Below are 12,891 nucleotides of genomic sequence, written 5' to 3' on the forward strand. Positions count from 1 at the left end.
AAGAAAATGGGTTTTCAAACTGAAAAAGGACAAGGATGGTAAACTAGAAGTTTTCAGAGCTATATTGGTTGCAAAAGGTTACAGGCAAGTCCACAGTGTGGATTACGATGAAACCTTTTTACCATTTGCAATGCTAAAGTCTATTCGAATAATGTTAGGTATTGCTGCATATTACGATTACGAAATATGGCAGATGGATGTCAAAACCGCTTTCTTAAACGGCGTTTTAACAGAAACTGTGTTTATGACACAACCTGAGGGTTTTGAGGATCCAAAGAATGCTAAAAAGGTATGCAAGCTTAAGAAATCCATTTATGGATTAAAGCAAGCATCAAGGAGCTGGAATATACGTTTTGATGAAGCAGTCAATGACTTTGGCTTTGTCAAGAACGCAGACGAATCTTGTGTATACAAGAAGGTCAGTGGGAGAAAAACTGCTTTTCTAGTATTATATGTCGACGACATATTACTTATCGGAAATGACATTCCTATGTTGAATTCTGTCAAGATTTGGCTTGGGAAATGTTTTTCGATGAAGGATCTAGGAGAGGCACAATACATACTGGGCATCAAGATCTACAGACATAGATCTAAAAGGATGATAGGACTTAGTCAAAGCACTTATATTAATAAGGTGCTTGAAATGTTCAATATGTAAGACTCCAAGCGAGGCTACCTACCCATGTCTCATGGAATGACTCTAAGAAAGACTCAGTGCCCAAAAACACTGGATGAGCGTAGACGAATGAGTAAAATTCCATATGTATCATTGATTGGTTCAATAATGTATGCTATGATATGTACACGCTGTGAGGGGGTCAAAAAAGCACGAGGCTAATGCGTGACCTCGTCCCTCGTGGGTGTGACGCTTCTTTTCGTCAAATCAAGTGTAATTGGATTTCCTGTGAGTTTACACCCAATTGACTAGTAATATAGGAGTCGCCATTCAGTTTTTAACGACAATGAGAAAAACTGACAAAACCCGGTTATCGTGACATAAAGGGAGTGCAATTATGTTTGACCACGACGGCGTAGGTTCCCTTGTGATCCCTGGTGGTGGGGATCGCTCAACGTACACCCGCAGGGTAGAGATTGAGGGTTCGGGGGACTGTAACTACCGAGAGGAGTACTTCGCTCTTTGATAACTCCAGAGGCAGGATATCCTTAATAGCTCAGCATAAATAATTGAAGGGACATGCGTTAACTATTAAACTAATATGAGTTGATTTTAACAATATGCAACATATAGTACTAGATCGAGCGCGATTATCTGATTTAGATTGTTTTAAGGGACCTAGCATGATAATCCAATTTCCCAAAAATATCATATTTATTAGGCGTGATCGAACACTCAGATTTTAGTTAGTTTAACAGTTCATAAAAGGGCGAGGAAAGCAATTAAACCATGGAAAAGGGACACATTGTGCGTCACGGTTCTCAGAAAACTAACCACTTTGACTTTGCTATTTCTCCTTTTATTTAACGAATCTCAAATTATGGGACGGGATACGTTCTGTTCGATTTATGGATCGATTGCGACAGAACGCGTGATCAGTTTTGCAGCGTGAGGCTTAGGCTTAGGGGTTTAGAGTCAATACTCAGAATAATAATTGTGTGTTGTTATTTCTTCACGTCGGCTTTAGGGGTCTATTTATAAGAAAGAGTGGCGTAGAAAGATAGATTTTCAGGAATTTGTATACGAAACGGATTAAGAAAAGAATCCGTCCCAGGTATTTTCGGCGCCCAGCTCTGGGCGTCAAAGATTTCGGCGCCCAGGGCTGGGCGTTGAAAATAGGGTCTGGCAGAATTCTTTGTCAGATTGGACTCTAGAGTACGGATTTCATTAAGAGACTTAATCTGAGTTATTTGGTGCGTATCAATTTACGACGGAATGCATCTGGGCCCTTTACGAACTCTAGGTTCGTTATGAGTTTAATTAATACGTGACTCCCATTTTCGAATCATATTAGGAATAGGATTCTCTCATAATCTCTATCTCATTTAGGATTTATGTTGGAGTGCAACACCTAATTCTGACAGGTTTCTATCTTTTATGACTTGCCACTTTTAACAACTACCCATTACGGCAGTTACTATTTTTAGCAGGTTTCCATAAATAGCAGGTTTCTATAAATAGCAGGTTTCGGGTGAAATGAAAAGGGGAATTGAGATTCGTTATTTTTATAGGAGATGCGTTGTCAAGTGGAAATTTATGCTCTCATCATCGAACCTTCCCTTTCGGGAATGGGGACAAAAGTAGGTGTCTACAGTTAGCCCCCACTTTGACTGACTCTTGGAGTAAGACGATGGTCAAAGTATTAGACGGAGTGCGTCACACAAGTCACGGTGACCTGCTTTTGCGAGGGTCTCACGAGCCCGCGAGTGATAACATTTGACTTAAGGGTCATCACTTGAAGTGTCGACATATCCCTCACGTGTCATTGGGATTTATCAACGGATAGTATAGAAACTCCCTCACTTTGTCATTGGAAGTATCTAAAGAAGCGTAGAAACTCCCTCACTTTGTCATTGGGAGTAGCTACAGATGTTTTCGAAATCAAAGCTATAAAGTGTAATTGGGCCTGGCCAAGCCCAATCACGAGGTAAAAATGTTTTTAAAGATTCTCATTTTCAGGGTTAGCTAAACGAGAAAAACCCCTTGTTTTTATGGGACGTAAAACGAAGGAAAATCCAGCAAATCGTTCTTTTTTTTTTGGAAAAACGGAAAACCAATCTTTTAAATTTTGGAAAAAAGGGAAACTACTCACATCGCTTTTTTGGAAAAAACGGAAAACCAAAAGCTACTCACATCGTTCTTTTTTCGGAAAAACAGAAAACCAAAAAGCTACTCACATCGTTTTTTGGAAAAACGGAAAACCAAAAAGCTACTCACATCGTTGCGTATGCACTCAGTGCTATGAGCAGATACCAGTCAGACCCAGGAGAGGCACATTGGACTGTTGCCAAGAATATTCTAAAGTACCTGAAAAGGCACAAAGATGATTTCCTGGTCTATGGTGGAGATGATGAACTAATTGTTAAAGGCCATACGGACGCAAGTTTCCAAACCGACAAAGATGATTTCAGATCACAGTCTGGGTTTGTCTTCTGCCTCAATGGAGGTGCAGTAAGCTGGAAAAATGCTAAACAGAGCACCATTGCGGATTCTACAACTGAAGCGGAGTACATTGCTGCACATGAAGCAGCAAAGGAAGCTATTTGGATAAGGAAGTTCATAGGTGAACTTGGTGTAGTCCCCTCCATTAAAAGATCAATAGATCTATATTGTGACAATAACGGAGCTATTGCACAGGCAAAGGAGCCAAGACACCACCAGAGAGTCAAGCATGTACTTCGTAGATTTCACCTTCTACGAGAGTTCGTTGAAAGAAAAGAAGTCTATATAAGCAAGATTAGAACTGGCGACAATATCTCAGATCCATTAACTAAACCTCTGCCGCAAGCGAAGCACAACTCGCACACTGCAGCTATGGGAATCAAGCATGTTGGAGATTGGCTTTGATGTCCTTAAATAAATGTTTTAAAGTTTTAGAGTTTAATACTTTGTAAAACGTTTTGGTTAACCATTCATATAAATGAATAAAATTCATTTTTCCATTTAATTTTGTGGTTTATTAAATGATGAGTCCTTTCAATTTGACGATATATTCATGATAGACTTTCAGGACCAGTCTTGTGACTAAGAAATGTCTATCAAGTGAACTTGAATGTCAAAAGTTGAAAATGGTCCCTGGTCGGAAGTTTTCTATAAAGGTGGACGCATAGAAAACGCTAGACGACTAGAATGCAAGATGACTAGTAGTTCTGTTTCTTGAACTATATATGTGGACATGGCAATGTCGCAATCATTTGCATAGATACTTACTTGAGAAGATTAGCATCCGACAGACCTATGAAACTTTACTATAAGAGATGAAAATCTGTCATAAGTAAATTCCATTACATTATTAGACACTAATCCTCAATACCTGAGTGATTTGAGATTACTTGTTTGAGAACTGGTTACTTTGACGTTGTCAAGCGTTGCACCGTAAAAGGAGACTATAACGGTAACGCTCAGGTAATCACCTATCAAACGAAGTATAACTTCAAGATCACAAGATTGGGATTGTCCTCCCATAAACCGGGATGAGATGCTAAAAGTTGTACAAGGCCACTCGGAGAGCTAGAAACTGAAAGACGCATGGCCGTGCTCGGATGAATCATAGGCTATGATTATCTGTTTATTTGATCAGTTGAACTCTGAAATCATGAAATACCTCTAGATATAATAAGGATGACTACTCTTACCTTACGTTCATGAGCAAGCATCAAGCGTCAAAGTAATTAGGCAATGCACACTTGTCCCTAAGGATAAGTGGGAGACTAAAGGAAATACCCTTGGTCCAAGTATGCATTCAATGCTAAGTCTAATAAATGTGGTTCAGTATTAATTAAACAAGTTAATAAATTCAGTGAGATCAAGTGAGCTGAATGCCTAGCTAGAGGACGCTTCAGTTCAAGTTGAATTAATAATATTAATCTACAACTTACTCTTGGCTGACCCGTAGGGTCACACAAATAGTACGTGAACGGATTAAGTATTTAAGTGAATATATTATTCATTAAATAATTTATTTATGGGCATTCGGAAACGACGGATCTCGGTTCCAGTGGGAGCTAAAATCGTCAAAAAGCAAAATATAGAATACTCCGGAAATGATGATATTGCCGGAAACAAAAATATGGATCATAACGGAAATATAAATATTATCCAAGTCGTAGATGTTGCCGGAAACGGAAACAGGGTTCGTATCGGAAAATATTATCGAAAATAGAAATATTGCCGGAATCGAAAATATTGCCGGAAACAGAAATATTACTGGAATCGGAAATATTGTTGGAAAAGGAAATTATTTCCGGAATCGGAAATATTAACCGCAACGTAAATATTTTTTCGAATCAGAAATGAATTCAAGAATCGGAAATGAATTCTGAAATCGGAAAACGAATCGGAAGCGCGACGTGCGAACGCTCGATGAACGAGCTTGCGAGACACAAGCACCAAGCAAGCCCGCATGCGAAGCACCGGGCATGAGCATGGAGCACGGGCCGAGCAACAACGCCCATCAAAGTGGGCCGCGTGCTGCTTGGTGCCAATGCCTAGCGTGCATGGGCCGAGCAAAGCAGCAGCGCCCACTCGTGGGCTGCGGGCTGCGGGGCTGCGTGCTACACGACCAAAGCCTTGGCCAGTTAGGATTACTTTCTTGTCAAGTAATCGTCTTTTCCTAATTCTACTGAAATTAGATGTTTTAGTTAAATCTGAAATACTTAGTATTTGATTAAACCTAAAATTCTAATGTTATTAATTAATTAGAATCCTTATGGATTTAGTTAATCGATTCCTAGTAGAATTCTAACTCCTCTATTTCCACCCTATAAATATGTGGTTCATGATCACAATTTATAATGCAATTCAATAGTATTCGAATACATTAAGTTCAAGAGAGAATTTAATTAATATTTGCCTAACATTATTGTGAGTTTCCCGAGTGCACATAAAACCTTAGAGAATATTCTAGTTGGTTGAATCTAAGGCGGATCCGAACGTGATGTGGACTATCTACGGAGGGGCAACATTTGGAGTCCTATACTTATTCTTGTTTGGTTCGGGAGAAGCTAGGGAAGGCACGCATCACATTGTATGTATCCTAATTATGCTAATTGACTATGTGGCAATTAATTTGGATTCATGGCTTTATGGTTTTTCAGCATGAATTATATTGTTTATATTATTCATAACCCTACAAAAGAACCCCTCAAAATAAACAATTAGTCCCTCCTTCCTCGTCTATTTCAATACCTCCTCAACAATGGGATTTTTTTCGCCTCCTTTGCAGTGCACCAAACTCACGCTGCGCCTCCTCTCAATCGCGTCTCTTAATCACAGCTCCCACCATCATCACCGTCCATCATCATCCCTTCGTCCTTCAATCGCACGAATTCAATTGCAGCCCGTCCTCATCAAATCTTGACCCTCGAAGTTCATTAATCCGTATATTGACTTCGCGCTCAAATGTTCGATCGAACCCGAAAAAGGTTCGGGAAAACTTAATAGTGGTCCGGGCGAACTCAAGGTGGGTTTGGTCGGACCCGAAATCTTTCAAATTGGGCAGAATGTTTTCCAAATGTTGGGTTCGGTCGAACTCAATACGGGTTCGACCAAACCGATTTTCTCTGTTTCTCTCTGTATTTGGACTACTGTTTTTGGTTATTTCATGGCTGATAAGTTTCCCTTGCATCATGCCTTGTTGTTGGTGGGATGCGATGGAGTGGAGTGATATGGATTGTTGCTTGTGGGCTGATGTTATGCTATGGTGTTGCTGCTCGTCGCTATGACAGTATATCAAGGAACAAAGACAAGATTAACTTGTGCAGCAACAGTACATCGAGCAACAATGACCAGAGTAGTTGTTGTTGTCATGCTCGTGCTATTTTGGTTAGGCTCGTGGTTGAGAGATGGTGGAGTTGGTGTTGCTGAAATTGGAAGGTTGTTGGAGAGGAGATTACTAATGTGAGGCTGTTGATGTTGTGGTGAAGGATAAGGTGACAAGGTGGTGTAGGATAAGGCTTTAGGGTAGTGTAGTATAAGGTGTACACCAAGGTTGGGTTTTGTTGCCTTCAAGCCAAAGTTGACTTTCTTGACCACATAATGTATTTAGCACCTTCTAAACTCGTGACTCAATACTCCACGTTGCTCACCTACAAAATTAAAATGAAGACAAGGAGATGAACGAGAATATATATGTACAAAAGAAAAACAATGAGAAACAAATGATTAAATAGAAAGTGAATTAAAGGAAGTTAAAATAGAAAATTAACTACGAAAACTAAATTAATACAACTATAAAATTATAAAAGTAAAAAAAAAAAATTACGAAATTAAGACCTAAAAACTAAGAAAAACGTTAAATACACTAAAATAAGCTATAAATATTTAACGTGAAATTAAGAAAAATAGAGACTAAAAACACTAAAAATAAACTAAAACTACTCGAATAATTGCTTAAATCACTATCCTATGAGTGACATAAATGTCAATCATCAGTATACTTATTATTTTATTCATATTATTATCAAAAGAAAGTCCAGTTCGCTCCGATTAATTTCATCTTGGGAAAACAAAATTATTTTAATCCAAAAAATAAAAATAAATACAAAAAGTTCAATATTTCAAGGAATTAGCCGGAAAAAAAATGAAGGATTTGGTGTAAGTCAGTGATGCATATCATATTGCAAATTTTCAACGCTATCACATAATCAACCGCATATTAAGATTTTAAGGGGGAAAAGATCGGCAATTCTAATGTTCAAATGCACAGCAGCGACTTCATCAATTACGCAGGGAAAGATGGTGTTTGTTGATTATAAGGTCGAAGGTCCTTGGATTGAAGGTCGACGGTGATGGTCGCCGAATAAAGTTCGACGGTGATGGTTACCGGATGGTGGGCAGCTGCACTTTATCTCTCCTCCTAATTTTGTAAGTTAGGGTTAGTAATTTGGGTGGAATAGATTATGAATTTTATGGTAAGAGGTAGGTATGGGATTCCAAGGGTGTGGGATGGAGATAGAACCCCCTTGGTATGAGACTCCATTCCAAAAAGGTCCAACCACACAATAAAATGAATGGAATGGACTCTAACTCCATTCCAATCCATTACAAAATGGACAATCAAACGACCCCTCAATTTTGCAGTTTGGAACTTAAAGCTTTTACTATGTCGGTTAGATTTTAAGTGAACTAAAATCCTTAATCATGCAACATAATCAATCTTGAATCTTATGCATAATATCAAGATATATTTAAAGCAATAAATATCTTTAAACATGCATAAGATTTAAATGTGATCTTGTATGGCCCGACTTCATCTTGAAGCTTCAACTTCAAACTTCGTCTTGAAATTGATTGGAAACTCCGTTCTTGAATTTCACCATGGGAGGCTCCATTTTTATCAAATAGTACTTGCAATAATTAAACTAATTACAACAAATTGATGGTAGCAGACCATATTTAAATAAAAACCATGGTGCATTAGACCATATTTTACATTCAAAATAAATGGTACGGAAACCATATTTTCTATCCTATTTGGTCCATACTAGTCACTTTCCGCAACCTACAAAACAATATATTTGCAATATACCATTCACCCATTTATTTATCAATTAATGGCCCACTTAGCAAGTTAGCAGAAAAATATGCATCACATAAATATTTGCAACAACAAATTAAGGCTCAATAATCTACCAATTATGTGACCTTATTAGTTCTAAATAAGTTGTTAACATTAAAGGAATAGGGATCTAATCAAGAGTCAATTGAATATGAATAAAAATGCTCCAAGTCAAACCATAAACTACTAATTTTAAACATAAAATTATTTTCCAAGATCAATGGGAAAACCGCATATTTAATTAAAAATTTAAATCTCATATAATATTTATTTTAAATCCCTTAAATTAATTTTAGTTGATTAAATCGAATTAATTATAATTTATTCAAGGTTTTAATTTTATTAAATAGTCAGTATAAAATTAATTATAATAATTAAACTAACAAAATTAAATTCCGAGAAAAATTATAAGCACGAAAAACTAATTAAGTTTGTAGCTCAACAAAAATTAAACGCGAACCATTGGGCTAAGGCAAGGCCATGGGCGTGTAGCCCATCCCTTGTCAAGGGCACCGCACCAGCATCACCCATGGGTCGCGTGCACGAGTGCATATCCCATGGGCCTGATCGTCGCTTGGTAGCAGCAATGCATCGTAGTAGGCAGCGCAACAGCGAGGCACAAGCCATCGCTCGATGGCTCGCTCCTGCGCGCTCTTGATGAGCGGCATTTATGTCGCTATTTTATTATGATTTTTGATAGTTTTAGATAGATTTTGTTGCATTATATGTCCTTATTCCATCTTTGTACTTTTCAGGGAAATGTTGGAGAAAGATTGGAAAACAAGTAGAAAACAGCTCGAAGTAGGGCCGTGCGATCGCACGAATAATTCGTGTGTTCGCACGGGTCAGGAAAATTGGTATTGAAGACAAGCAGCCTGTGCGACCGAGTTCCATATCTGTGTGTGCGCACAAAATCGCAAAATCGATGCAGGAACTTTCAAGTTTTCAGCTCGTTCGCACGCCATTTCAGCTCGCTCGCACGAAATTTTTGTGTGCACACAAAGAATTCTCGTGCGAGCCCATGAAGATTTTGTGGAGTTTTTCCATCTCAGGGCCGTGCGGTCGCAAGGAATTTCCGTGTGTTCGCACCATGCGAAGGAAGGAATTCGTCGCTGAGCCTGTTCGCACAAGATAGATGCCCGTTCGCACCGGTGCGATCGCACCTGGGTCTCTGCGGTCGCACGGCTGCGTGGGCTGACATTTTCGAGTTTAAATTTTCTATTTCTAGGGAACATATAAATAGATTTTTCGTTTTTATTAGAAGCACATTAATTCATAATTAGATTTTTCAGCAAATTAGAGAAGTTTTTCTTAGTCTTCAAGCTTTGGTTTTAGGAGAGAGAAAACTCCATTGGAGAAGCTTCAATTTGTAATCTCTCTCAACTCTTTAATTCTTTTTGCAATTTTAATTCAATCTTTAATGCTTTGCTATTCTTCTTGAAATTTTGATTGCTTAATTGCTTTGATGTTAGTTTGTTTTGTTGATTCTTATTTTCATTGATTCTCAATTGAATTCCTAATTTCTTGATTCCTTGCATTCATCCTTTCAATTTCAATGTCTAGTAGCTTTGAATACTTGAATTACTTAGTTAAAAGCATGAGTAGTGAGTAGATTCTAGTTAGGGATAGGGGAGAATCTAGGGCTAAATTGGGGGAAATTGAAGGATGATTGTTGATTATTGATGTGATTAAACTTGAGTTGTTTCTAGGATTTCCATGACTATAGAATTAGTAGTTGCAAATGCTAGTTCCATAGGATTGATTGGAGTGCATTGTTTTGGTTTGGCAAGAGTTTGTGAATCTCTATGATGCATGTGAAAAGTAGGTCTCAATCATGAGTTGTCTAGTTTTAGGATCATGCGAGAGATTTTCCTTGATTAGAGGCTTAGCGTGTTCTATCCGAGAGGTGGCGAGCACGTGAATAGTTGCTTTTCCCCTATGTATCAAGTCCTTGCATCGTAATTGTGTGATTCCTTTGTCCTTCCCCGATTACTCTAGCCTATCCCCGATTCCCTAACACTTCCCCTTATTTGGATAAACTTGTTTGATAGCTTAGAATTGTAGTTGATAATTCAAAACCAAATTCCGTCCTAAACTAGCTTAACTAGCAAACTCAATTCACTCTGTTTCTATGGGACGATCCCTATGCTTGCCGCGATAGTCAATATAGCCGGTTTGTTAGGTGTTTTACCAATTTTTTTTGATAAGGGTAAGTTCTTTCAACGACGGAAAATACCTTTATCAAAATGGCGCCGTTGCCGGGTAACGGTTGTTGTTTTTGAGTTTTGTTGAGTCTAGTTTAACCATAGAAAATACAAAAACATTTCATTCTTGTTTTAGTTTTCCTTTGCATTGCTCATGGTTTGTTTGAGTTTTGTATGCAAGATAGGGGTCGAACTCGCCATAGGCCTCTCTACCCTCTCGACCTAGAGTTAGAGAGGACTTTGCGAAGCTTGAGGAGTATCCGAACCCGTTCGTCAAGCTACAATAGATTCAAAACTTTGAGTGAAGCTACGGAACGAGATTCAACAAGTCCAACCATGGAAGGAAGGGCTCTTCCGGTTAAGAACCTTGGTATTCCGGGAGCCTTTGAGGCGACTTGTGGCATTCAAGCCCCGACTACCAATGCAAACAATTTTGAGATCAAGCCCGCCTTGATTAATTTGGTGCAAAGTCATCCATTTTGCGGAAAGAGTAGCGAATCACCGCATGAGCATTTGAAACAATTTGAGCACTATTGTGATACCATTAAGAACAATGGAGTGACTTCGGATTATGTGAGGTTGACGCTATTCTTCTTCTCCCTCTTGGGGCGTGCTAGTGATTGGCTTGACAAGGAGGTCAAGCCAAACTCACTTCAGACTTGGAATGAAGTGACAAGTGCGTTCTTGAGCAAGTTCTACTCCCATGGGTAGACGGCGGAGTATCGTCACAAGATTCAATCATTTGAGCAAAAGCGGGATGAGTCTTCATTTGAGGCTTGGGATCGGTTCAAGGAATATCAAAGGGAGTGCCCCCATCACGGTATTCCTAAATGGCTCCTCCTACAAACTTTCTACTTGGGATTGAGCCCTACCTCCAAAACAAGTCTTGATGCGGGGGCGGCTGGTCCAACTATGAACAAGAAGGAGGACCAAATAGAGGAGATCATAGAGGATGTCGTGCAAAACTACCAAGCATGACATGTAGGAACAAGGAGATATGATTGCAAGAGCAAAGGTGACGATGGTAAAGGGTCGATCTATGAAATTGAGCAAGCGCGCATCATTGAGAAGCTTAGCTCGAGGTTAGAAAAGCTAGAGAGCACTCCTCAACCTCCATCACCATCAACAATTCCTCCACCATCGGCTACTCTTCTCACTAAGGGGGAGGTCAAGGTGAGTTCCTATGACACCATGCCTTTAGGTACATCCTTTTGTGATAATTGTCAAGATTATGGTCATTTCCCTAATGCTTGTCCTTTGATGCATAATGTGTCTTATGTGGATTGTGGCCCTTCTTATGAAGGTGATTTTGATGTGGAATATGCCCATGCTATGAATGAGAGACGTAGATATGATAACCCCCCTAATCAAAACTTTGTTAGGCAAGCACCTAGAGGGCCCTCAATGCATGGATCCTACCAAGTCTTCGACCAAGGAGGTGGGTATGATAGTCAAGGCCGAGGTAACTATAGAGCGCAAGGCTATCAAGGCCAAGCACCCTATGGTCAATCTCATGGTCTTGGCAATCAAACCAAATACAATCAAGGTAGTTATAATCCTAACCATCAAGGTGGAGGGGGTTACAACTATCCTTATGGCAATATAGGGGTGCTTCTAGTGGGGGCTATCCGTCGAACCCGGGAGGACAATATGGTGTTTCTCAATTTTCTCCTCCCGGATTCAATGGGCCAAGGACCTATGGCAATCAATACCCTCAAAATCCTATGGGTTATGGCAATGCACCTCCACCGCTCCCGCCTCTCAAGTCTAACCTTGAAGCTCTTATGGAGTCGTTCATGGGGGTGCAAGCCAAGAAAATGTTGAGTTTGAGGATGGATTCAAGCAATCCAATACTCATTTGAAAAAGATTGAAATCCAACTAGCACAACTTCCTAGCACCATCAAGGAACAACATGTGCATACTAGTCTCCCACCCCAAGGTCAAGCTCCTAGGAAAATGAATGCCACTATGACAAGGAGTGGGAAGATTCTAGATGATGGTGCTAAAGCTAGTAAGCTTTCCGAGTCAAAAGGGAAAGATCAAAATGGGATTGTTGAGTGGAATGACGATGATGCGGTAGAAGAGGAGCCTCACATAGATGATGTGAATGATGTTCCAAAGCCAAAAGAGGCTACTCTTCTACATCTCCCCACTCCTAAACTTCCCCACCCCCAAAGGTTTATAAGGCATAAGTTGGATATTCAATTCTCGAAATTCCTAGAAGTTCTTAGGAAATTGCACATCACCATTCCCATTACGGACGCATTGAAGCAAATGCCAACCTACTCAAGATTTCTTAAGGAAATCTTGAGTGGGAGGAGAGATTGCGACTTAAAGGAAACGGTGAATTTGACCGAGAATTGTAGTGCAATCATTCTTAATCAAATGCCCCCCAAACTCAAGGATCCGAGATGTTTTTCTATCCTATGTGCTATTAAAGCCCTTGAGATTG

General features: G+C 39.4%; 1 non-coding gene across 1 annotated transcript; it reads right to left on the reverse strand.

Moving 5' to 3' along the window:
* Positions 1-11,156: 11,156 nt before the first annotated feature.
* LOC130471127 (small nucleolar RNA R71) lies at positions 11,157-11,262 on the reverse strand. Its single transcript, XR_008931796.1, has one exon. It is a non-coding gene; the product is annotated as a small nucleolar RNA R71 (small nucleolar RNA).
* Positions 11,263-12,891: the final 1,629 nt, after the last annotated feature.

This window comes from Spinacia oleracea, chromosome 3, assembly GCF_020520425.1.
Source record: "Spinacia oleracea cultivar Varoflay chromosome 3, BTI_SOV_V1, whole genome shotgun sequence".
Taxonomy (NCBI): Eukaryota; Viridiplantae; Streptophyta; class Magnoliopsida; order Caryophyllales; family Amaranthaceae; genus Spinacia; species Spinacia oleracea.